General features: G+C 43.3%; 1 protein-coding gene across 1 annotated transcript in view; it reads right to left on the bottom strand.

Annotated features, from left to right (window-relative positions):
- Positions 1-22,207: 22,207 nt before the first annotated feature.
- The window catches only part of HPS5 (HPS5 biogenesis of lysosomal organelles complex 2 subunit 2), a 40,950-nt gene continuing 36,559 nt past the window's right edge, over positions 22,208-26,598 (bottom strand). Inside the window, exons 25-26 of the transcript XR_004323268.1 lie at positions 26,180-26,236; positions 22,208-24,242 (exon numbers count right to left, since the gene is read on the bottom strand). The gene's annotated coding sequence lies outside the window, so the exon portion shown is untranslated. The remainder of the gene's footprint in view (positions 24,243-26,179; positions 26,237-26,598) is intronic.

The raw sequence follows: 26,598 nt of genomic DNA, 5'->3' as shown, positions 1-26,598 counted from the left end.
TTGGTGGAGTGTTGGGGACAGAGTTCTGACTAGTGTGGATTCCAGTGTGAGTCAGAAGTGAGGAATCAGGAAGTGCAGATGGGCAGACTTTCAACAAGTTTGACTCCGAAGAGGAAGAGAAAAATGTGCAAGAGTGAAGAGAGACATGGATTGAGTCTGGGTTTTCAATGTGGTAATTTACTGGGGAAGCGGGCACTGAGTGTCCGGACTCCGTGAGGTGATGCTCGTACGATGAGGGACTAGCTGTGGTGCGTCCTTAACTGGTCCGGCATCTCCCGAGTCAGAGCTTCCTGGCCACTTACACCTGGTGTGGAGATCCGGGACAGAGGGTCCCCAGCTCTGCACCCGTTGCCTTGTCAGACATCACTCTGCTGCGCTGGATCAGACACACCAGCCTGCAATCCTGGCTGGGCACCTGCTGCGTGTGTGACCTGGAACAAGGTCCTAAGCCTTTACCTCTCAACCTCAGATTCTCCACCTGAGAAATGCAAAGAATTTCTCTGTGGCCAATCCAATAAAGCCTGTACAGTGTAGAACATTTGCAATGAAAGAAAACGGCCGTTACCGTAATTACTGCTCCCTAGCCGCCCCCACCCCGGCAGAGTTGGGACCCTCATCAGTGTGTGCTTCTCTGGAAGCTTTTATTAAATTGTGTCGTAAGTGTCTGTCTATGTATGTGACTTCCTCTGTAGAACTCAAAGTAGTATTTTGCCTGAACTACAAGTGGTGAGAATAAAGGGAAACTAATACGGAAACTGTTTCTCAGGTGAACAACTGAGCGGGGGGTCGGCTCTGGTGTGGATGAGAAATACCTGGAGTCAAGATGGTGTTTCCCAGGACAGGCATCCGGGGATTAGAACTGCTGAAGCAATGTACCTTCTTGATTTGGAAAGAGGTCCCTGTGAACGAGGCCTGGAGGCAGGGAGGGCGGGATGCAACTGACTGGGGACTGAGGCCCAGAGAGGTCTGAAACAGCAACAAAATACCCGAGGAGGCCTCAGCCTGACCAGAGGAAGAAGTGTGGGTGGGGCTGTCCAGGGCTTGTGCCAGAGCCATGCCTGCAGCCCCTGGGGAGCCAGCGTGATGGCCAATGCCGTGCCAGCGCAGGCTTACTCCGGAGGACAAACTGGGGCCCTGAGACTAGAGGGCCTCATTGGGGTCCTGGGAGGCCAGGGCATGGGTACAGGTCACCTGGGGGTTCCTGGGACCCTCCGATCACAGGCTCATCTTCCATATGTCTCCAGCTGGCCATTCTTCCCAGAGAATCTCTCAGAGATTGCAGTTTACAGCAAAAAAATTCAGTTCAACAAAAAATTATGGATACCTTAGGATGCCCTGTCTCAGTTCCTGGGGACTCAAAGCTCAGTGACACTGTCCCTGTTTTCGGGACCAATGTGTGGCTCCCAGACATGAATCACATAGGCGCACACTCAGCCTTGACCTGAGTGTTCAAGCATCACCCCTTGGTAACAGACTGTTCTTATACAAAAGAATAACACACAGTTTTCAACATTCAATCTCTTAAGCATTTATTAGATGCTGCTTCTGTGGACAGAGACTCACTAACTCGGTGTCCCTGCTCTCACGAGGCTCAGAGCCCAGTCTCCTGAGCAGAGGGAGAGGCAGCTCAGTACTTGTCAAGCAGGCCGGCGAGGTCGGAAGTGATTGGGGTCTTTGCTGCTCCGGCCCCATTCACTGGCAGCCTGGTTGGCCCTTGAGTCCTCCGCTCCATGGCCACTGCCTCCATGCTGAAAAAGGTCTGTGACCCTCTGAACATTCTCTCTGGCATCACTGGAAGGGAGGATGGCAGGGAGGAGATGAATCCAGGGCTGATGAGCAACAGCCCCACCTGCCCCATCTCTCCTCTCTACAAGGAATTCATGCCCCTGAGGAGCCAAGGAAACAGGGGCTAAAACCCTGAGGCTGTCCAGGCACAGCACAGCTCAACCCTGGTGACTGGCCCTCATGCAGGGTGACCAGCACCATATGGAGAGGGCTGGGAGTGACCTGTGCCACCAGCCTTGCCCTGCTCTTCAGCCACTCAGACCCCACACTGGGCACAGAGGGGACTGTGGACAAGAGGAGGACAGTTCTCCAGGGCTTGGCCCCTCCTGGCTGTCCAAGGCAGCCAAGCTCTGCTCACCTGTCCCTGCCTCCCCAGGGCCCCTGGTACCTGATCACTTCAGCAGCCCAGACATCCCTAGGTCTCCTTTTGGCAGTGTTACGGTTCCCCCGGAATAACTTGCTTAACATTCTTACACCGGTTTCTACCAACACAGAGTAGGTTCTCAAGAAGTCTTTAGCCCCTGGAAAGAAAGCACATGAAAAAGTAAGTCAAAGGACCAGAAAAGTGTGACACAAATTAGAGAAGAATCAAGGAATGAAAAATCTACCACTGACTCAATTTCAGCCTGTGGTCATAGCACCATGTATGCCATAGATTGAGAAGAGCATTCCTTACTCCAGTTGCCCTCTCCAGGTAACTCCATACAGAGTCTCTGTGAGGGAGGCACAGCTGTGCTGGACCTGATTGTCTGACCCCTGTGATGCTGGCTCTGAGCTCCAACTCACGGAGGGCTCTATGTGACGTGTTTGAATGGGAGAAGGAAGGTACCATTACAGGACAGGGTTTCTTGACTTGGCACCATCGAAATTCGAGGCCAGGTAATTCCTTGTTGTTCAGGGCTGTCCTGAATATTGTAACTGTTTAGCAGCATCCCTGACCTTGACCCACTAGATGTGGCACCATATTCCCCAGGGTGACAACCAAAACTGTTTCCGAACACTGCCCAGTGTCCCCAGGACACAAACTTGCTTTGGGTCCAGAACCACTGTTATAGGAGGAAGCTACACATAAAAGATCCAGGGGCTTGGGGAGTGAGGTGGTGACATGGAAGACAGATTCTGAGAAAGGCGCAGACGTAGCACGTCTGCCCTGATGCCTAAGACGTGTATTCCTGCAGCGTGAATGCGCTAGCTGTGACCTGAGTCCCCTGATCCTATTGTGCATGAGTGGCATCCGGAGAACCTTCTAGTCTGACTGTACTGACGATGAGGGTTGCTTGAAGAAGCAAGCCCGAGAGCAGGGGTTCACTTTCTCAGGCTTGACTGCTCTTTGCAATCAGCAGGGGAGACCCTGGAAGTGTGACGAGACCCTGGAAGTCTGACAAGACCCCACACTGCAGGCCAATTACCTCAGACTCTCTGGGGGTTGGGAGGGGCTCAGGCGTCAGCAGTGTTTATTGCTCCCAGGGGACTCCAACATGCAGCTGAGACTGATAAGCACCAGGCTCTAGGAAGTGGTACAGGGACAAGTGCACCTGGGAAAAGCTTTGGCCTCGTGCACAGCTGGGTTCAAACCTCTGCCCTGCCACCTGCTGCCTGGCAGGTAGTACCTTGGCAATGGACTCAGCTGCTTTCAGTCTCGATTTTCTCCCCTCCAGGTAGGGAACGATGCCTCCCTCACAGAGGTATTCTGCAAGTAACCAGGTGACCAAACCTCAGACCTGGGCAAACCAGGAGACCTGGTCACCCTAAATTGCATGGAAGTGCTGAGTTCCTAGTGGAGCCTCAATTTATGTTACTAAGTTCCCCCTACACACATTTTTGTGTCTGTTAAAAAGCTAGAAAAAGGTAAGAAACAGACTAAACCAGGGACAGCATCACTGAGTACAGGAAGCATGAGCAAGAGCTAAGTGGAAGGTCTCTCTGAATTATCCGATTAGGAAATGGAAGGAAGAGAGGCAGGGGGATGAAGGGAGGAGGAAGGAGGGAGGCATGCAGAGGAGAGGGGAGGAGGAGGAGACGGCCAGCTGTCTTTCTGCTTCATGCAGTTTGGTCTGAGGGGAATTTTGTAACATTTCAAGACTTTGTGTCTTCCATTCAAACTTATATTTCAGCTGGGATGGATGAGTGTTCTTTCTCCAGTAACTGACATAAATCCTGTGGCTTTCAATCTCCTTGAAAAAGGCTCCCCAGACACCTGGCACATTCTACCATAAAGGACAATACCACCTAGGACAGTGGCTCCAACCCTTAAGAGGTTGGGGAGCCATCCCCCCTCCATCGACCTTACCTTCAAAAGGATCCTCAAGGAAGGAAAACAATCAGCTGTGGACTCCCAGCACCGAGGAGCAGGCGATGAGGCCTGTGAAAAGCTTCACTGTGCTGAAATGAAAGCACAGGGTCAGCATACACGGACAAGACTTGCACACCCCCGGTGGGATCTGTGTGTCAGGAGAGCCTGGTTGTTCATTTCCATCAGTTCTCATTAGACTCTGAGTGGTCCATCTAGGAAACATTGCAATAGGACCTCACTCAGAGCCTCAAGCCCTCAGTTCTGAATCCACCAGCCCTGAATCCAGGACCATCCAAGAGAGCTCCAAGGTAGCATCTGTGGAGGAAGAGGGCAGTTGGGACCACATTGTCCCTCCCTAAAGCAGCCTATAATTAATCCAAATGCATTTCCCATATGCCACTCAGCCAGCACTGACCTCACACAGGACAAGTACAGAACAGAAGAATTCCTTTTTAAAGTAAGTGTTTGTAAAGAAATGTCTCCTTGGAGTCATCCTCCACCTAACTGCCGGTGGAGAAGAGCTGCTGGTCCCTGCCTGCCTGGTCCCTACCAGGTGGCTGGTATTTATGCTGAGTCCTCCCTGCTGGGTTGAGGGGTGAGCAGAAAAGCTGGCCTGGTGCCTGGGGAAGGTCCCTGCAGGTCATTTCTCCGACAAACTGGGAAGCATAACTTACTGGACCCCAATGGTTGTCTTCATCCACAGGTCATTTTCCCTGTTGTACAACCCTGAGGAAACAGGGCAGGTCTGCTCTGCCCGGCAGCCTCAGGCAGGAGGACAGCTCTGCTGTCAGGGCTGGAGGGGCTGAGGCAGGGCCACCTGGGCTGCAGAGAGGAAGGGTTTGGAGCTCTGGGATGGAGACCCCTGTGGTTAGAGGACAACTCCTCCAGCCTGGACCTTGCTTTCCTGGTCATTTGCTCAGGATGGTCCCTGCTGGGCCAGACAGCTGATGTGTCAGAAATTAAATCCTTGGAGTTCGTGTCTAAAACCCTTGACCTTCAAAATGGAAAGGCCAGCCCCACCGAGTCTCATGGGTGCCCTGAAGTCCTCACCACTCCGTGTGCCTATGCTGAACTTTCAGCTCCAGGTCACAGGAAGCCCTCTCAGCCTCTCAACCATGCATTTCATACCACCCAACACCTATTAACTATTTTCTTTATGGTATAATAAAATAAGAAAAAAGCCTTTGAGACTTGATAACGGTGAAGTATCAGTAATCTATAGCAGCAATCTCGTGGTGGGTTCTAGGAAGACCCTTTTGGAAACTCTGTAAGGTCAAAACTATTCTTACAGTAGTGCTAGGACACGCTTCTCCTTTTTCATTCTCATGTTTTCATGAGTATACTGGGTATGAAAAGATCATCAATGTGGTTTTAGATTTCTACACTGCAACTGACATTTAAGAAACTACCACTTGTCAAGTTTGGGTGTCATATCAAAGAATGGCCTAAATTATCTACAAATGCTATTAAAATGCTCTCCTCTTTCCTTCCTGTATATCTGTGTGAGGTCGAATTGTTTTCATTTACTTCAACCTAAATAATATCTTGTGATCGATTGAATGATCAGACATGAGAATCTATCTATATTCTATTAAGCCAGACATTAAAATTTTTTCACAAGTGTGAAACTACTATTTATATTAATTTCTTTGTTCTGGAAAAAGGTAGTTTCCATTAAAATATACTATTTAGGTTAACATGAGTGGATTTATGAGTATTTTTTAAAGAATAAATTTTTCCTCTCCAATATGGTAAATATTGAGCGTCTCCATAAACAAAAGTTCTTTGGGGACCTGAATAACTTTTAGAAGTGTAATGAGACTCTGAGACCAAAAAGTTGGAGAATTTTTGCTCCATAGCAAACATCACATGTAATGAAGCAACTTTAGGTGCGTTCTCAAGAAGACCAAGAATGAGACATGCATGTCCTATTCTTACCACCTCAGTTTTCTATCCTTCTGGAGGACCTGGCCAATGGTAAGACAAGACACATGAGGAGGATGAGAAGTGGAAGAGAAGAAATGAAACTATCATTATCTCAAGGTGATACAACCTTTCACGAAGAAAACCCATCAGAATCAAATGGCAAACTAATAGAACTCTTTAGAGAATTTAGTGAGATTACCTTATTTAAAATAAAAAATTTCAGAATCAGTAGTGTTTCTCTACAACAATTTTTAACAGTTAAAAAATGCAATACAAAATAGTACCAAAAACATTAACTGTCTAGGAAACAACCTTAAATATCGCAAATACTTATAGATAAAATGCAAACGTTTGTTAAAGAATAAAAAGTCAGGATGTATGTCATGCTCACGGAGAGGATGTTGAACTTAGCAAAGATATCAATTCTCCGATTATTTTATAAATTCAGTGCAATGCTAATAAAAAAATTCCCAGTGGTATTTTTTTTTTAGGAAAGCTACAAGTTTATTCTTTATGGGTGAATAAAGGTCCATGAACAATTAAGTCAATTTTTAAGAAAAGTAAGAGCTAAGAGGGAACATGCACTGGTCTCTGAGATGCGTGAGCTTGGGAGTTACCACAAGTGGAGCGACTAATGGGACTGCTGTCACTGTCTTTGGGCCAGAGGGCATCCCCAGGGGTCCAGAGAACTAAGAGTTATGTTCAAAATAGGCACCAGAGAAGCAGAGCCACACAGCTTTGAAGATCCTCTTACCCCAGGCGTGGATGAAACAATTTCACATCGAACAATGGGGGCGCGTGGAGAAGTATGTGTATGCACCCCAGCCCTGCCCCCACCATCCTACAGGGAATGTGAAAATGGTGAGATGACGTTGGACTGCACGGGGGTCAGGTCATGAGAGGTGTGGCAGACAGGGTGAAGACCCAGTGGGCATCCGACCTCATCCTCGTCTCAGCAGCACAATCAGTGCAGCCAGTGCTCTAAGGCCCCCAGGTGACAGGACTGTGACTCGAGGTGTGGCGCAGGCCAGGAAATAAGAATGTGAATAGTGGACGGGACACATTGGAGGCGTAGGAATGGAAGGTCCCCAGGACGGATGCAGACAGATAATGGAGGACGTAGAGAGTGCACCTTCTGGAGGGTAACTGGAGGGTGGCAGGCTGGGGGAAAATGTGTAAAAGCCAAGAAAGAGGAGGCGCTTGCACTTCACTGACAAGAGCTCTAGAACACAGTGGGACCTGCTGTGGGAGGTTCCTGACCACCCTGCTGAGGGAGGAAGAGTGGATTGCTGGGTGTGGATTGAGACTGGAGACATTTAGCAGAGTAGTGGTTACAGGGCTACACAGCAAGATAAAGCAAGCCAGACAAGGATCCAACATCCACTGGCAAGAGCCTCATTCAGCCTGGCTCATCTGACAACTGCAGGAGGCTTGGACCATTGCAGGGTTGCCTCTGAAGTTGTATTCATCATGTCTTTCCATTCTGCATCTGTGTTTTTTAAATTATAGCTGATGTACAATATTGTATTAGTTTTACAGTATTGTATACAGCATAGTGATTCAGTTATACATATATATACATATTCTTTTTCATATTCTGACCAGAGGACACACTACTGGGAATATAGAAAGAGACAATGTGACTAATGAGATATGAGTCTCCACTTAAGCAGAGAATCAATTTAATTCAAGGAAAATTGGAAGACAATCACTTGGACCTAAACATACCTGTTTGTTTATTGAACCATTGTGTTGTAAATCATGTAAGAGAAACCAGGAAGTTCCTGGATGTTTAGAACACAGAGCGCTAAACAAGCACTCCTTGTTTACTAACTAATCAGATTGAGACAGACTCTCCGGTAAATCTAAAAGTTGGACTTTGCTCAGTCATAAGTGGTAAATTACCCATGTTGGATTTTCCTGTTAATGAACATCAAAGGAAAAGGAGTTTCTCTTCGACGTAACATTTTATTGTCCATCTAGACTGAAATCCTTTCTATTTTGTAAAATTGAAAAATATACATAACAATCTAGATATCTGAAGAGACTAGTACAGAAGGCTTAATAGTGATTCACAAGGTGTATTTATTATTAATCACCTAAAACTTAAACAAAGCTTAAGAAGAATTATTGGGACTTTAAAACTTTCCCCTCCCCAAATGAGTTCTTAGTTCCACCAATATTACACAATTCCAAGAGAGATTTGAGGTTTTGAGTTGTCTATAATTCAGTACTCCATTTTGCAAGTGTTTAAAAAGAAAGAAAAATTTTTAAAACTCAGTGCAGAGCTTTTTGTCCATTGACAACACGAGTTGCAGACTCTTAGAGTAGACTTTCTGTTGCTGACAGTGGGCTGGTGACAAAACCCCACCATGCTCCCCAGCACATCCTTTATCTTGATCCATCCCATCAGGTAGAGTCCAGGAGGTTTTAGAGTTGCAGTAAGCCTTGGCCAGTCGCCTTTGGGGGAAGAACTGTGGAATGAAGCCCAGGCAGGTTGGAGTACAGGGGTTTCCTGGTGCCTGGAGTATGCAGATCAGAAACTCCAAGCTACAAAGAAAGTGTTCTCTCTTTTTGAGAGGGTATGGGCTTTGTAAGAAGGGACTCACACCAAATAGAATTAGGAGTCTATATCCTTAATGAAACAGTTGGTCCTCTCACATATCTAATGATGAACTTGTGAAGTAGAAGAAACAAGAGGAACATCATTTCCCTGGGCCTCCCGACTGCAGGAATGGATAGTCTGCTTGATGGAGGGAGTAACGGGGCAGGAGACCTGTGAAAGGTGAGCCAATTCCGATTGTCTTCATTTTAAGGAGGACAGGATGGGAATGACTAGTGACATTAACACCTGGTGATTGCTGTTCTTTGGGGGAAGAAAACAATCTTAAGGAGATCTGTGACACCTTGCTTTCTCTTTTCTTTCACTATCCTTTTTTTAAAATAGCATTCCTCACAGATTACAGTTTAATGTTGACACAGATACATGCTAAACAAATATTTTTATTATGGAAATCAGCTTTTACAATGTGTCTGTCTCTGGTGTACAGCACAATATCCCAGTCATGCTTTCTTTCACTATACTTTTTGTACATGGTCTCTCCCTTTTATTTATTGGAATCTTACTGATTTTATCATCAAGTAAGTATGAGCTTTCTCTCTAAGTGTGTATAATCATTTTTCTCCCAGTTACAAGTTTCATTTTCATAAAGGCATAGCCAAGATCTGGCAATTTTTTGCCCCCTCACTCCCCAGTTAATACTCAACATCTAGTGTAGCGGCTGTTGCATTGAAGGCGCTCAGTGAATAGCTGAGGAATGAATAAATGAGTGAACATGTCATTGTAGGATATTCTAAAAACCAAGAATAAGATCCCACTCCATAGAAACATGAATATCATTTGACGTACAACTTCCTAGATTATGTTTCACGATGAGAGAAAGTATTTGGACAAAGATGGATCATATTTTATTGCTCTCTTTTTCCCTGAAGACATTATCTATGCTTCTCGGGGCCACTAAATGCTCTTCCACAACATGAGTACACAGCAGAGCAGAAGCCATATTAGGTCTGCCAGAATCCAGGGCTTGGCTCTGAACTTCTCAGCCGTGCTGCTTCCAAGCCCAGGTGGCTGGGTTTTAGGATCTGTCATGGGAACTTCAGTGTCACAATCTCTACAGGGAAGGTATTCTCACATTTTGTACTGAGACTTTCTGTCAGATAAGCATGGAAAAAATGGAATGGGGCAAAGTCCAGGATTCTATTGCCAGAAATTGAGATTTGCTGTGTCCAGTGGTATTCTCCCAAACCAAATCATCCAACCTGGAATTACTGTAAGCTACCCCTCATATTTTTAAGGAGTGTACAAGTTCCCAAAAAAAAAATTTTGTTAAATGATGGAGGCAAGGAGCTGGAGTAGAAAGAACACCATCCAAGGCACTGTGTGCATCCGTGATTGTGGTCCTTGAATGAGCCATTTATACTCGCTATAGGCTTCTCCATCAGAAAGGAATTTGGAGGTGAACTGTTTCTTAATGAATAAAAGAGAGGCACTCCTAGGAGATCTGGTGGATGTGTGAGAAAGAATGCATTGGCTGTGCGTGTATAAAAGATGAATTTATAGATAAACAAAGCACCCCTGCCCTCGGGAGAGAACCTGGCTCCTCTTCCCAGTAATTAGAGATTGCAAAAGGTAGAAAGCCCTGGCCTGTTGGGTCTAGTGTTGCCAAGTTTGAACGCTGCATGTCACCTTGAAAAACCAACTTCTTACTTACACATTTTTCATAGTAAACAAGTGTTGGGAGCATACCTTGCCTACCCTCACTGTCCTCTCTTTCCCACCTTCCTCCTTTGTCACTCCATTCTCTCTAGAACTTCTAGACTTCAGCCTCTTTGGGAGGAGATCAGAAAGGCATCCTGTTGCTTCATTTGACAGTCCTTTTGGACTTCGGGGAGGTGGGGTAGTTCTACTGGCTCTTAAGTATCAACCTTCCACAGCATAGCACCCCGCACTCAGCCCAAAGCAGTCGATGATCCCAGCCTGCTGTCACTGAACAGCACGCTAAACTTCTGTTTCCTTCACCTGTTCTCCTGTCCCTGCTTCCACTTCACATAAACGAATCTCTCTACCGGTCAGCCTCAGACCTCTACGGTCTGCCTGCACTTCCACTCAGCCCTGGGTCAGAAGGCTCTGTGGTGAGTAATCCCCCCTTTATCTTTGCCTGTCTCTCTCCCCTGTTAGCGAAAGCTGAAACTTGCCCTTCCTATGGTGATTCCGCTTTATTGTTGCCTTCTCCCTTGGGGTACACCTCCTGCAATTCCTGAACAATAAGAATGGGAAAGAAAGAGCGGTCTCCACCCTCTTTTTTTCTCCACTGCCATTTCCACTGAATTTTCCCCCAGTATTCCTTGGAGCATCTTCTCCTAAGTCCCTGTCAAATTCTACACTGCTCTCTCTCCAGCCGTACCAGTGTGATCTGCACAGGTGATTTCCAAAACAGGGAAATTTTCAAACACAGGCATTCCTGAAGTCCACTCCAAACTTGCTGAATTAGAGCCTCATGATTCTGGCCCAGGATTCTGCATTCTTAAAATGTCCATGGGATGCTTCTGAAATAGACAATCTGATTAGTAATGCTTGGGGACAAGGCATCTCTATCATATTTGTTGATAGGTCTCTCCACTCCTCTCCAACCTTCATGGAAAATTTCCTCTTGTCACTCACAACCCCCATTTCAACACATTTGCTGCCAACACTCTTAGTAACATTATATTGTTGAATCTTCCAACATCCTGAAATCGAAGATCCTTCTCTTCCTAAAGCCCCAAAAGAAAATATCTGGGAAAAGGATGTTCCAGATCAAAGGAATAACTATCCAAGCCTGGGGTGAGCTGTGTCTAGAGGGTTTGAAGAACAGGGAGACTAGTGTGGTGGGTGGGGCGAAATGAGTGAAGAGAGACGCAGGCCATGAGGTGTGAGTGAGACAGATCTGAGTCTTTTAAGCCATTGCAAAGGCTTCACCTTCAACTACGGGTAAAACTGAGATCCTCTGGAAGGTTTTGAGCAGTGACATGATCTGTCTTGTGCTTTAACAGTCTGGTTGCTCTGAGAAGAGACAAGTTGGGGGCAAGGGTAGAAATATGGAAGCCAGTTAGGGACTCAACACCTTCATCCAGATAACGGTGCATAAAAACAGGAAGGATGCTGTAGGTGTGGTGATAAGCATTTTCTTTCTGGATATATTTCTTGACAATAAATTCAACCAATCCAAGTAGGCTGGGATATCACTGCATATAAACAATGTCCATGTTCATCTCCATACGACTAATACTATGCAGTGCATGTCACTGTTTCAAAGCTTTCCATTCTCCTTAACTTCCAAACTCCACTACCTCTATCAGTCTACTCCTTCATTCACTCAATAAAAAGAACCTGTTCTAGGTGGGGTGCTGTGCTAGGTGTTAGTGATTCAGCAGTATGTCTGTCAACAGGCCAGGCAAGGCTCCTACCTTGGGTGTAGTGTACTGTGATGCCAAACTCAGAAATGCAAACAGGTAGAGAGTGATGACACCTATGGCAGGCAAAGGACAAGTGTTCCTGGTTTCCCTTAGTTCTCCTCCTCCATCTCCAAGTGCACCTTTCTCATCCTCTCTCCTTTCCTTTCTTTATCAGAGAAAGCCCTGCTCCTACAATACTCTGAGCAACCCCATCCCCAGTGGTCCTGTGCACCGCTGGACCGTGGAGTATATGTTATGCCCTCTCTTTCACTGTCTGTCACTCTCCCTTTGTTAACTCTCTCGCCTTTAAATGAATCCTCTTTGACCTTTGTATGTATTAATTCATTCAATAATTCAACAAGTATTTATTGAGCGGTGATATCCTATTTCCCCACTTATTTCAAGTCTGAATTTTGGCAACTGAATGTGGTCAGAGATAAACACAGCCTCAGAGACTAGTCTGACATTCAGCTGATAATCATTAACCTTGCGCTGCTGTGCGATCCGACCACTGCATGTCCCCACTTCACTCGCTTTGCCATTCTCTTAGATGGTAATCCTTCACTTCTCTCCTGGAGCTTCCAGCACCTCCTCCTCCACCATCCTCCTCTCAGTTGATGATTTCGCTCCCTAATTCACTGAAAACAGAAGGAATTAGAAATGAACTTCCAAGGGGGAGAATAATAACTCAGTGGTGAGTATGTGCTTAGCATGCACTAGGTTCTGGGTTCAAACCCCAGTACCTCCACTAAAAAAAAAATTTTTTTTTAATTTTTAAAATATTTTTAAATTAAAAAAAAAAGAACTTCCACAAGCTCTCACCACTAAATCCACTGACCTACCTGCATTTTGTCCCAGATGCTCTGCTGTCTCTCTGGTATGTGGTCTGTGTGATGTGTGTCCATATCACTACCTAAGGCCACCCTCAGGTTTAGGCATGCAGACAACAGTGATGCCAGTTACTAGTGAATGATAAAGACACATTAAACATTAATATCCATTCAAAAATTTAACTGGAAACACAATCTCATGTTATCAGGGTGATAGAAAGTAAAGGCAATACAGACACCCATTTCACACGTCTGTGTGTGTTTTAGTAATTGTATCATCTGTAGCTTCAGACCACTGTTAACAGCCATCTATATACAGAATTTCCAGTGCCAAGGAGAAAAGACTGTCACCCAGCTCTTTGAATTTGGACATGGAGGAATCTCAGATGTGTATTTTTTTCACTTATTCTATCACCGAATTTCCTGTATATTTCTTATACAAAAATTATTTGCATTCATTATCTTCAACAAATTTTTTAACTTTTAAAATTTACAGTACATATATGTTGCCGTATGGGAAAAAAACAGAATTTGTGTCCAGCTTCCTAGAGTATTTATGTGGATTACACACAAGACACCCACTAATGGGCTCATTAATTATTAAATAATTAGGCAATTGATGTTTTAATTGTTTTATGTTGTGTAGATATCCTTGATAGATTGATCAATTGTTCAAGTGGTCCTGATGACATTTATGAAAATTGGCTAGAATGGGATTATTATCTTTTTCTCTTGTAAAATAATTTTAAAATTTTGATATTCAAAAATGTGCTACCACTCACTTACCTACCTCCAAAAACAACTGCTCCCCAACACACTATCAAGAACGGATTAGATTTAGATAATGAGAGATGTCACTATTTGTGTTACACACTTATTGATTGATCACTACAACATAAACACCACGAGGCTAAAGACATACAGAGGAAGAGTGCTGGTCTGTAGGAACAGTTCAGCAAGCACTTTTGAATGAATAAAGAAATAAACAAGGGCCTGTTAATTTACCAGATAGCATGATAAGCCCTGTATGTACAAAAGGTGATAAGACAGACATGGTTTCTGTTGTTAATTTAAATTTAAATTGGTTCTTGAAAGAGGTTTGTTTTTTTTTAAATAGTGATACAGTAATGGGACTTCAGAAATTATTTGCTTTCTTGTACATTTAAAGTCAAAAAAAGAAAAAGCCAGTGGGTTGTCTAACCCAATGATTTGTTGCCCTGATCAAGTTCTCATGGATGTCATCAATATCTTTTGTTCCCAAATGCTATAAATATATATAAGATAGCTTTGTAAAGTGAAAGAAAATCTCGGTGTATCTTTCTTCTCACAAATGCTGGATTTCTTATTCAAACCAAGAGTTTGAGAATCTAAGACTCTGTATCTCATTTATTTTAGCAAATAATGACAAGATAACAGTGGACCAAACAGGCAGGGAGTTGAGAGTCAAAACGAGTTGTACTTGCTGTCTGGTCCAAAAAAATCTAGCAAAAAAAATAGGGAGAAGGAATAAACTTCATTTAACTTCAGGCAGAGAATCAACCTTTCTCTCTGCTCTGTCTTTAGATAGCTTGGAGTTACGACGAGTTGTCTGGCCTGAACTACAGTCTCCAGAATTCTCTCTGTAGAATGTTTCTGCTTTGGGTGAGGCAGAAAGGATGTTGTCCCTTGAGAGTTGGGGGCTCTGTTCATATATTTACAGCCTATTCTGCTGGGAGGACCCTGCTGATATTTTTGACTCACAGTGACAGGAGGGCAGACAGTGACCCCCTTCCCTACCAGGAAAACAGAGCAAACAAACAGCTCTCCCCTACCTTTGTTCTGACTGGGAGCCAGGCACTCCCCAGTTGGGCTGCAATTTTCTGTAACACATGTTACCTCCCGCTATCCTATTAGAGGTTTCTCAAGGTTTACACACCAGCTCCTTGTACCTAATACTGTCACCCCAACTATGAGGCACCTCCAGGACTGGTTTGGGGAATCAGAAATTCCCCTCTACTAGCATTGCCCCCATCTCAGGAGCCAGCTTATTAATACACTTCCTCTGAGCTGAGAGGCTGAGAGGGCTTCCTGTGACCTGGAGCTGAAAGTTCAGCATAGGCACACGGAGTGGTGAGGACTTCAGGGCACCCATGAGACTCGGTGGGGCTGGCCTTTCCATTTTGAAGGTCAAGGGTTTTAGACACGAACTCCAAGGATTTAATTTCTGACACATCAGCTGTCTGGCCCAGCAGGGACCATCCTGAGCAAATGACCAGGAAAGCAAGGTCCAGGCTGGAGGAGTTGTCCTCTAACCACAGGGGTCTCCATCCCAGAGCTCCAAACCCTTCCCCTCTGCAGCCCAGGTGGCCCTGCCTCAGCCCCTCCAGCCCTGACAGCAGAGCTGTCCTCCTGCCTGAGGCTGCCGGGCAGAGCAGACCTGCCCTGTTTCCTCAGGGTTGTACAACAGGGACAATGACCTGTGGATGAAGACAACCATTGAGATAAAGGAAAATTGTATTATTTTGTATTAATTAATTGTATGATTGTATTATTCATTTCTTGGTTTACTTTTTCTGTTATTTTGGAGTTTTTTGTTTTGATTGTTCTCTTGTTTTCTGTCTTCCACTGTAGTTTGTAACAATTTCTGTCTTATTTAACTTTAAATATCAAGCACTAAGCAAATTATCTGGCACTTAATAGGACCTTAACAAACACTTATTGAGCAAGTGAATGATTGAAATAATTTAATTTTTAACTTATGAGTAAAAAGGGAATTTTTTTCAAGGTAGGAGAAATAGATTACATTTCTTACAAAAGGTGTATCTATTTTACATGTCCATACCACATTTCCTTTATCCCTTCATCCATCAATGGACACTTAGGTACTTAGGTGCCTTCCACATCTTGGCTGTTGTAAATAATGCAATTAACATGGGGGTTCATATATTTTTTCTTTTCTTTTTTAAAATTATTTTTAATGAGGTATAGTTGATGTACAATATTATACAAATTTCAGGTGTAAAACATAGTGATTCCAGTTTCTTAAGGTTATGCTCCACTTATAGTTATTGTAAAATATTGGCCATATTCCCTGTGCATCCCCATAGCTTACTTATTTTATACAGGGTGGTTTGTACCTCTGAATCCCCTACCCCTATCTTGTTCCTCTCTCTCCCCACTGGTAACCACGAACTTGTTTTCTATATCTGAGTTTGTTTCTTTTTTTGTTATATTCACTAGTTTGTTATACTTTTTAGATTCCACATGTAAGTATGTAACAGTTCTCATTACAAGGAAAAAAACCTTGTAACTATGTACGGTGATGAATGTTAACTAGACTTATTGTGGTAATCATTTCACAATATATACAAGTATTAAATCATTATGTCACATACCTATAAAATTGTACGTTAATTATATCTCAGTTAAAAAAATATTAATAAAGACCATTCCAATCAGCACCCAGTAGCACTGGAGGAGCAGAACTAGAGAGTCTAGACGTGTATTTGATCCAGTTGGAGTCAAGTTCCTAGGCAGCCCTCACAGAAAGCTCTTTCTCCAAAGAAAGTTTATTTAAGCCTAAATAAACTGAGTACAGAATAAGCTGTGAGTCTGTCAGCTGGGATTCTGTCAGAAATGCAAAATCTCAAGCTCCACCTCAGATCTGCTATGGCAGCTAGGGCCAGTTGCATAACGTTGGGTACCAGTGCCAAATAAAACGTGGGGACCTTGTTCAGAAATTATTAGAAAATTCCAAGATGGTGAAAGCAGGGCATTAAACCAACCACAGGGCCGTGCTAACTACGGGGCTCTGCATGACTGCACAGGCCTCATGCCATGAAGACAGGCAGTCTAACAGGAAAAGCTACCCACCCAGGGAACTAGAAACGCTGACGCAACATCAGTGCTTTTACACTAAACCCAGGCTTTACCCACTAATATCAGATACAAATAATGCCTAGATCACTGGGAGAATATATCAACTTAAATATTCAGATTGATTCAGAGAGCTGCCCATCTAAAATAATGTATGACTTGGGCAAGATGGGGAAACCACAATCTGGGAAAACATTCTCTGTATTAAGGACATGATGGGGCCAGTAGGTATTTTTCTGAAGCCCCCTGGGAAGAAGTACAAGCAGGAATTTTCCGGGCCTCTCCTGTGGTTTGTATTTGATCCACTAGACCAGGGCTGACTGGAAACTCGATTCATCCTCTCCACGCAGCAGCGCTGGGTTGTAATCCTGTAATATTACTCAGCAAGTTTGATGGCATCCAAATTTCTTTTAAGTGAAGGGGTGGGAAAAGGTGGGGTTTGCCGTGACCTTACTCTGAAGTTACTGTTCCTGCCACGAGGAGAGATTTCAGTGCCTTGTTGTGCCACAAAATGTTTAAGATGGTAGATTTTATGTTATTTGCATCTTACAATTTTAAAAACAAAACTTGACATGAGGAACCTGAAGGGACAGAACTCGGGGAATTTCAGTAGCTGGGCACTGGGACAAAGGGCAAGTCAGGGTTGAGCACAGTCAGAGGGCAAGTGTGGAGTGTATTCAGGAAACAGAGAGCCCAGGATGAGACACAAACTTGGGCTCTGAAACTGAGACTAAGAGTCTGGGAAGAAGTCACAGAGGGCCTTGTCAATGAAAAACTTTAATCAATAGTCCAATCTAAGAAGGAAATAGAGAATTTAACTCAAGCCACCTTGAAGATTACAACCCAGGAGATAGTCCTTCAGAAAGCTCTGAGGACCATTCCACCCATTAGAGATCAAAGCAGTTATACAAGGTTTTGAGACAAAGGGTTAGACATCCAAGTGACATACTGACAGTTTACACAGTCAGACAAGGGGAGTAGTGGAAGGAACCCTACTTACAGGATTAAGGAAGGAAATGTAAACTCTGAAGGAGTTACTTTGTTGGCACTAGGAGGAAATTGCTTCTTTTTTTTTTTTCCCTCCTCTTTGGCAAGAAAGCATTCCTGTGTTTTTTAAGGGAATCAAGTTAATGCACAATGCAGGTCACAATGTACACTAAAGGAGAGGGGAGAGTAGCTCAAACAGCAGTGAAAATTTTGTTAACTTTTTTTCTTGTCTGGCTTAAAATAATTTTGTTTCATCAGCCATAAATACCAAGCTCAAGGATTTGGGCTTCATTTTGAAAACTAAAGGGAGCCACCGAAATTTCTAAATGGGAAGCATCTTGATTAAAGTTGTGCCTCAAGAGGGCAGGATTCTGACAATGGATCCCCAGTTAACTTCCCATGAGACCCAGACAATCACTCTGTCTCGGGGCCTAGGTTTATCTAGAAGCTAGGATAACTCTCCATCTAAATTTAGGAACAATGCGGGGGTAGGAGACAAGTTGAAGGAGGTTGAGTTAGTCCTTAGAGCTACAAATTCCAGGCCTGCAGCAGGATCCTAGCATGTGTGTGTGTGTGTGTGTATATATATATATTTAACATTTTTATTGAGTTATAGTCATTTTACAATGTTTTGTCAAGTTCCAGTGTAGAGCGCAATCTTTCAGTTATACATGAACATACATATATTCAGTCACATATTTTTTTTTTTTTTTTTGCTGTGAGCTACCACAAGATCTTGTATATATTTCCCTGTGCTACACAGTATAATCTTGTTTATCTATTCTGCATATGCCTGTCAGTATCTAAAATTTTGAAATCCCAGTCTGTCCCTTCCCACCCCTGGCCCCCTTGGCAACCACTAGCATGTATATTTTTAACAAGCCCCTCCGGTGATTCGGATGTGTGGCAAGTTTGTGATCACCTGACTGGGTGACACCTAATGTTAGTTCCATCTTCATGTGCTGAGACTGCGTGGTGGTGGTGGGGAAGGCAGTATTTAGAAGCGGTAAAGAGGAAAGCCACTGGCCCAAAAAGGTGTCACTCGAGCTAAAGCCCATGATACCAAACCTAGGTTTGACTTAATTGCAGCTTCAACCTTCCCCGGAAATGTAATCTTAACCAGTGGAATTTTCTGGTCAGCATCAAAGAAATAATCTGTCACATAGGCCCCCTCCATCCTCTCCTAGAGGAAGAAGATGCAATCTGCATGATAAAAGTCTTGATGGTTCCCCTAGGCCCCCAAAGTAGATGTCCAGACCTAAAAATAAGCCTTCCTTTTCTTTTGCTAATAACTCCCTTGTCCTATCGTTCCTCCTATAAAAGCCTTCCTTTTGGTACACCTCCTTGGAGCACTCTTCTCGTTGCTAGATGGGGTGCTGCCTGCTTCATGAATTACTGAATAAAGCCAATTAGATCTTCAAATTTACTCTGTTGAATTTTGTTTTTTAACAGAGGTAAAGAAACTTCCCTTAAGACTGTTGCAATTATCTAGGCAAGAAGTAATGAAAGTGTGGGCTTGCGGAAATAAAAAATGGAAAAATAAATGACTAACGGAAAACACCACTAATGTAGAATTGAGGGGACTTGAGACAGGAAGGGGCACGGCACAGACATTCAAGGAATAGCACAGCAATTAACACCAAGGCCTAATTCAACCCCCTGTAGGCCTTGAGGCTCAAGATGGTGGGAACTTTGACTTACAGCAGAACTTGAGCTTCATTATACATCCATTGTAATATATTAGTATGGTGAATAACATGCCTACAGGCACCATGACAGTCCCAAGGCTAGCCACAAAAGGTCAAAGAGTGCCAGTGGCCAACTTCCTGGGAATCCCAGCCCCTTCCCCAAGGTAGTTAGACTGGTCCTTCCACTTATTAGCATATGAAGCTACCCAGCCCAAAAACCTGAGAGCACCTTGCTCTTTCCCTCTCCCTCTTCCAGAGATGGCCCACATTTTATGGAGTGTGTGCCTAATTTTACTGTAATCTGAGCACCCAACCCCCACACTTCATGGCCTTTTTCTTGCCTTTTAATGTATCTCTAAATAAATCTACCTTTATTCAATTGTGGCTTGCTCTTGAATTCTTTCCAGCACAAAGCCAAGGGCCCACACTTGGTGTGGCACGTCCCAGGGGCTCAACGGAAGCCTGGGACATGGCCCTCATGCTCCACATCCATTTTTCCTGCATCAGATTTACCTAGTAACTGGAAGCAAGGTTTGAAGAAGGGGGAAGACGCAAGGATGATAACAAAGTTTTGAGCCCTGACCAGGGCAGTGACAAATTAATACACACAAGGAAATTATTAATTTCACTTTTCATCTTCCCACTGGGACCCTTCTGGGTACCAAAGCCTTTCTGTGTCTTCTTTCTTATTTGCAGGATAAAGACTTCAGCCTTCTAGACTTTCCTGAATACCAAAGAGCAGATTCAAACAGTTACTAATCAGGGAAGTGAGGGAATGCAGAAACAAAGGAGAAGCAATCAAGACACAACAGTGCAGCACTTAAAGAAGGATCCTGGTTCCTCCTCAAGTAATATACAAAACCTTATCTTTGAGTTCTTCCAAAGGAACTAAGGCCCCCACTCACGGGCTAGATGGCAACTTCAGGCTGAGCACAAGATTCGTGGAGCACCACACTGTTACCTCATCACCAACCAGTCAGAAGAAAGTCACACATCCTGTAGCCCTTACCCCAAATTTTGCATATAAAAACTTCTCCCTGAAAACCACTGGGGAGTTGGAGGTTTTTGTGCATGCATCACCTCTTCTCCTTATTTGGCCCTGCATAAACCTTTCTCTGCTCCAAACTCTGCCATCTTGGTTTCTTTGGCCTTGAAAGAGGATTAATAAAATGGCCACATTTAGGCTAACAGATTGCTTATTCTTATGCTTGCCCTTAAAATGGTCAACTGACTTGACTGACCGGTTACTAGTCACAGTTCCAGGCCCATTGTTCAAACTAAAGCTATTATTCTCACTGTTTTCTACTTTATTCCAGTAATCAAAAGCTGTAATCATGCTTGGTCTTGTTGCAGAAAAATGTGTTACAGCTCAGTTGTGACAGCAACCTGGATCCGGGTGAGAGACCAAGCAGCACTCGGAGAGTTGGAGAACTCAGGTTTATTACACCATACCAGCAGGCCCAGAGGAGTTAACACTTCAAGCTCTGGATCCCGTCTGTAGGTTTACACAGGCCTTTTATAGGCTGCCAGTTTTACACTTAGCAACATCATATGCAAATAAAGTACAACAGAAGTTGACCAACCAGGAACAAGCTTTGTAGAAATAGACCAATCAGGAGTGAGCTCCATGCAAATGAAGTACTACAAATGGACCAATCAGAAATTAGGGAAGTGGACCAGTCAGAAGTGAGAGTAATAACCAATCAGAAGTGAGCTCAGGGAACCAATACAATTCTGGATGTAAGTTAGCCACTTTAGAAACAAAAAGTGAGATAGAGCCTCTGGGCCAGGGAACCGGACGGTGCTAAGAGGAGAGCAGCGGCCCTGCCTAGGGGTCCTGCTGGTCTTTTTATGGGGCTTTCCGCCTCAGTCTCTGAGTCGATCTCCAGGGAGAAGGTCACAGAATTTAACCTTACAAAGTAGGCTAAATACCAAGAAGACCAAGCCTTGAGTGCTTACGAGATAGAGATCAAAAAAGTGACAACCACTGGCCTCTATAGAACTGGTCGCCTGGAGCCATCATGACGCCATTCTAAGTCTTCTGATGAGAAGAGGATTCTGTTGATTGTTATCAATGCTTTATTGTTTGAGCTACGGCTAGACAACCACCCCATCCCATCCCCAAGGTGGGTTCACAGTTTTGAAGGCACAATCCTGCTGTGAGCCCCCTTTGCCCAGAGAAGCAATAAAGCTGCCTCTTCCCTTCTAAGCTCCAAGACCCGGTCTCTGAGTTATTTGGCTGGTATTTTGGCAACAGCCTCACTATCAGGCATGCGAAGTTGTTTGCAATAATACCACTCACTCTGATTCAGGTAAACCAATTTACACGGGTCTGATCACTACCAGATGAAATGATATTCCAAATCTTTCAAATAACAGCTAACATTTATTAAGTAGACATTATGCCACAGGCACTATGCTCTGCATTTTAGTCTCATTTAATGATCACAACAGGGTAGTTTGAATCTCACTCTGTGCACTGTGTGAATCACTTTCATTATTTAATTTAAGCCTCAAACTACCCTAATCAAGTGTTATTAGCCCCAGTATACCCTAGGCAAGTGCTATTAGCCCTATTATGAGAAAACTGAAACTTGGAGAAACAAAGTAACTTCTCTATAAAGTTGTTTGTACAAATGCAGATATTCAAAGCCAGAAAGTCTGCCTCAGAACCCAAGCTCTTGGCCACTATGCTACCCTTGTACTCCTGGTAAACACAGGTCATGTCTGGAAGGAAAAGTAAAAATGAGGCAACCAGGAATCAGTCTGCCAGCATTTTTAGGCAAGTGAAAGATCACAAGTTGTACTTGAAAATTCTGCCTAATAACCAAGTAGACTGTTTCAAATTTTAATGTCTAGCCGAATGAGTTTTTGTTGTTTTTTTTTTTTTTTAATGCTAGAAAATTCTCTGTACCCTCTTGGAAAATGAGGATTGCTGTGACGTGCCCTAGAAAAATCTGCAGGGAAATGATTGCACAACTGTGCCAGGCTGTCTCCTCCTGCTGCGATCTCCTCTGGGCCCTCTTCTGGACAGTCACTGTGTAATGGCAAAAGCTGACTGTGAAAGGAGAGCTCTCCCTCATTCCCTTAGTACACACTCACATTCAACATACTCTAGTAACAGCCATGATCCAGCTGATCCTATTGGGAAGGTGTGCTATTGTGATTTGTAAGAAAATGTATTTGGTCTTCATCCTCTTTCCTGGCATAGAGGTCCTAAAATCCTTGGAATTTCCAAAGGGAGGAGAGTGAGAAAGCTGTCATTTGTTACATTAATGAGATGAGTTTTGGACTGTACCTAAGGATAGGAGCTGGTTGCCCGTGGAGCCAACCATGTGCTTTGAGGGTTGGAATTTTCCGACCTTGGCCACTGGTGATTAAACTCAACCTCCAGCCCATCTCCCCTCTCAATCCTGCCACTGCTTTATCTAGAGCTTCCAGGTGTTGCCCACGTGGAGATTCAGTGAGAGTGGCATTGGAAGAGGGCATGGAAGCTCCTTGCCCTTCCATCCAGCTGTTCCTGAATGACATCCTTTGAGGATAAACTGATAACCTAGTAAGTAACACGTTTCTCTGAGTTCTGTGAGCCACACTACCAAATTAACTGAACCCAAGGCAGCAGTCACAGGAACCTGTGATTCATAGCCCGTCAGTCAGAAGCATAGTCATACCTCAAGAGATAATTGTGAGTTTGGTCCCAGACCATAGCAATAAAGCAAGCCACATGAATTTTTTGGTTTCCCAGCACATGTAAAATTTAGTTTACACTATACTATAATCGATTAAGCATGCAAAAGCATTATATCTTTAAAAAACAATGTATATATCTTACTTTAAAAATACTTTAATGCTAAGACATGCTAACCATCATCTGAGACTTCAGTGAGTTATAATCTTTTTGCTGGTGGAGGGTCTTGCCTCCATATCGATGGTTGCTCACCGATCAGGGTGTTGTTTGCTGAAGCTGGAGTGGCTGTGGCAATTTCTTAAAGTAAGACCGCACAGAAGTCTGCCACATCAATTGATTCTTCCTTTCATAAATGGTTTCTCTGTAGCATGCAATGCTATTTCATAGCATTTTACTCACAGTAGAACTTCTTTCAAAATTGGAGTCAATTTTCTCTCAACAATGTCACTGCTTTATCAACTAAGTTTTTGTAATATTCTAAATCCTTTGCTGTCATTTCAACAGTCTTCACCAAGAGTAGATTCCATCTCAAGAAACCACTTTCTTTGCTCATTCATAAGAAGCAACTCCTCACCTGTTAAAGTTTCATTGTGAGATTGCAGCAATTGAGTCACATCTTCAAGCCCCACTTCTTATTATAGTTCTCTTGTTATTTCCACCACATCTGCAGTTACTTCCTCCACTGAAGTCTTGAACTCCTCAAAGCCACCCATTAGAGCTTTCAAACTCCTGTTGTTAATACGTTAGCCTCTCCCCATGAATTGTGAATGTTCTTAATGGCATCTAGAATGGTGCATCCTTTCCAGGTTTCCAATTTACTTTGCCCAAATCCATCAGAGGAATCATTATCTATGGCATTTACAGCCTTACAACATGTATTTCTTAAGCAGTAAGATTGAAAGTTGAAATTACTCCTTGATCCATGGGCTGCAGAATGGGTATTGTATGAGTAGACATAAAAACACGAATCTTGTACATGTCCATCAGAGCTCTTGTGTGACCAAATGCATTGTCAATGAGCAGTAATATTTTGAAAGGAATCTTTTTTTTCTGAGCAGTAGGGCTCAACAGTGAGCTTAAAATGTTCATTAAACTGTGATGCTGTAAACACTGGTACTGTCATCCACGCTGTCATCCCCTTTACAGAGCACAGGCAGAGCAGATTTAGCACAATTCTTAAGGACCCATAGATTCTGCAATGATAAATAAGCATTGGCTTCAACTTAAAGTCACCACCTGCATTAGCCCCTAACAGGAGAGGCAGCCTGTCCTTGGAAGCTTTGGAGTCAGGTATTGACTTCTCCTCTCTAGCTATTAAGTACTGCATGGCATCCTTTCCCAATATGAGGCTGTTTTGTCTACACTGAAAACCTGTTGTTCTGTGTAGCTACCTTTAGGAATTATCTCAGATCTTCTGGATAACTCACTGCAGCGTCTACACCAGCACCTGCTGCTTCACCTAGCACTTTGATGTTATGGAGACAGCTTCTTTCCTTAAACTTCATGAGCCAACCTATGCTAGCTACAGACTTTTCTTCTGCAGCTTCCTCACCTCTCTCACCCGTCACAGAATCAAAGAGAGGTAGCGCTTTCAACATACCTTCCTCACTAAGCTTAATCATTTCCAGCTTTTGATTCAAAGTGAGAGATGTGAAACTCTTCCTTTCACTTGAACACTTAGAGGTCACCATAGGGTTATTAACTGGCCTAATCCCAATATTGTTGTGTCTCCCAGAGAGAGGGAGAGAGACGGGGGAACAACAGAGTCAGTGCTGCAGTCAGAACACATACATTTCTTAATTAAGGTTGCCATTTTACATGCGTGCAGTGGTGCCACAAAATAATTACAGCGTAACACTGAAGATCACTGATCACAGATTACCATAATACAATAATGAAAAAGTCTGAAATATTACATAATTACAAAAATCTGACACAATGACAGGAAGTGAGGAAATCCTATTGGAAAAACTGTGCCAGTAAGTAGATTTACTCAACACAGGGTTGTCACAAACCTTCAATTTGTGGATGGAAAAAAAAAAAAAAAAAACCAATGTCTGCAAAGTGCAATAAAGCAGAGTGCAATAAAAAAGAGGTGTGTCTCAAAACATTTTCCAACATAAGCCACAGCAATATTTTCCTAGATCAGTCTCCCAAAGCAAAAGAAAAAAAGCAAGACTAAATAATGGGACCCAAACAAATACAAGCTTTTGCACAGCAAAGGAAACCATCAACAAAACAAGAGACAATCTATGGAATGGGAGAAAATATTTGCAAATAATGTGACTGAAAGGGCTTAATTTCCAAAATATACAAACAGCTCATACAACTCAATATCAAAAAACCAAATATTCCAATCAAAAAGTGGACAGAATAATAAGTACATTAAAAAATGCTCAATATTGCTAATTATCAGAGAAATGGAAATCAAAACTACAATGAAGTATCACCTCATTGTATGAGGCTATTCAGAATGGCCATCACTAAAAAGTCTACAAACCATAAATGCTGGAGAGGGTGTAGAGATAGGGGAACCCTCCTACATTGCTGGCAGGAATGTAGTTTGGTACAGCCACTATGGCGAACAGTACGGAGATTCCTCAAAAAACTAAAAATAGATTTACTCTACAATCCAGCAATCCCACTCCTGGGTATATATTCACAGGAAAGGCTAACTTGAAAAGATACATGCACCCCAATGTTCACAGGAGCACTATTTACAATAGCCAAGACATGGAAGCAACCTAAATGTCCATCAACAGATGATTGGATAAAGAAGTTGTGGTATATATATACAATGGAATACTACTTGGCCATAAAAAATAAAATAATGCCATTTGCAACAACATGGGTGGACCTGGAGATCATCATCCTAAGTGAAGTAAGCCAGAAAGAGAAAGAAAACTGCCATATAATATCACTTATATGTGGAATCTAAAAAAATTACCCATAAAGAAAATTACACAAATGAACTTTTTTACAAAACAGAAACAGACTCACAGACCTCACAGACACAGAAAACAAACTTACTGCTACCAAAGGGAAAATGCATGGGGAGGGATAAATTAGGAGTTCGGAATTAACAGATACACACTGCTGTGTATAAAATAGATAAACAACAAGGACTTACTGTAAAGCATAGGGAACTATATTCAATATCCTGTAATAACCAATGATGGAGAAGACTCTAAAAAAGAATATATATATATACATGAATCACTTTGCTGTATACCTGAAATTAATACAACATTGTAAACCAACCATACTTCATTAAAAAAATATTTTTTTTTAAAAGAGGTATGCCTGTATAGTTAACCACCTGGACTTGTGACCGGCATCTGAAGTGGCAGCAATCTTGTGTGGCTGACCCCTGACCCTGCAGAATGTGCTGCTCTCTCTGAGTAGGTAATGAAACGAGAACTGCAGGACACCCAGCTAGTACTGGAGAATTGCTTGAGGAGGGAAACACCACACATACCCCACCACACGCTGGTGACCAAAATGATTAGGCTTTCTACACTTTTCAAAATTCTAAGAAGCTTGGTGAAG

The sequence above is a fragment of the Camelus ferus genome, chromosome 10 (assembly GCF_009834535.1).
Source record: "Camelus ferus isolate YT-003-E chromosome 10, BCGSAC_Cfer_1.0, whole genome shotgun sequence".
NCBI lineage: Eukaryota > Metazoa > Chordata > Mammalia > Artiodactyla > Camelidae > Camelus > Camelus ferus.
This window is presented reverse-complemented; position numbering and strand designations above follow the sequence as displayed.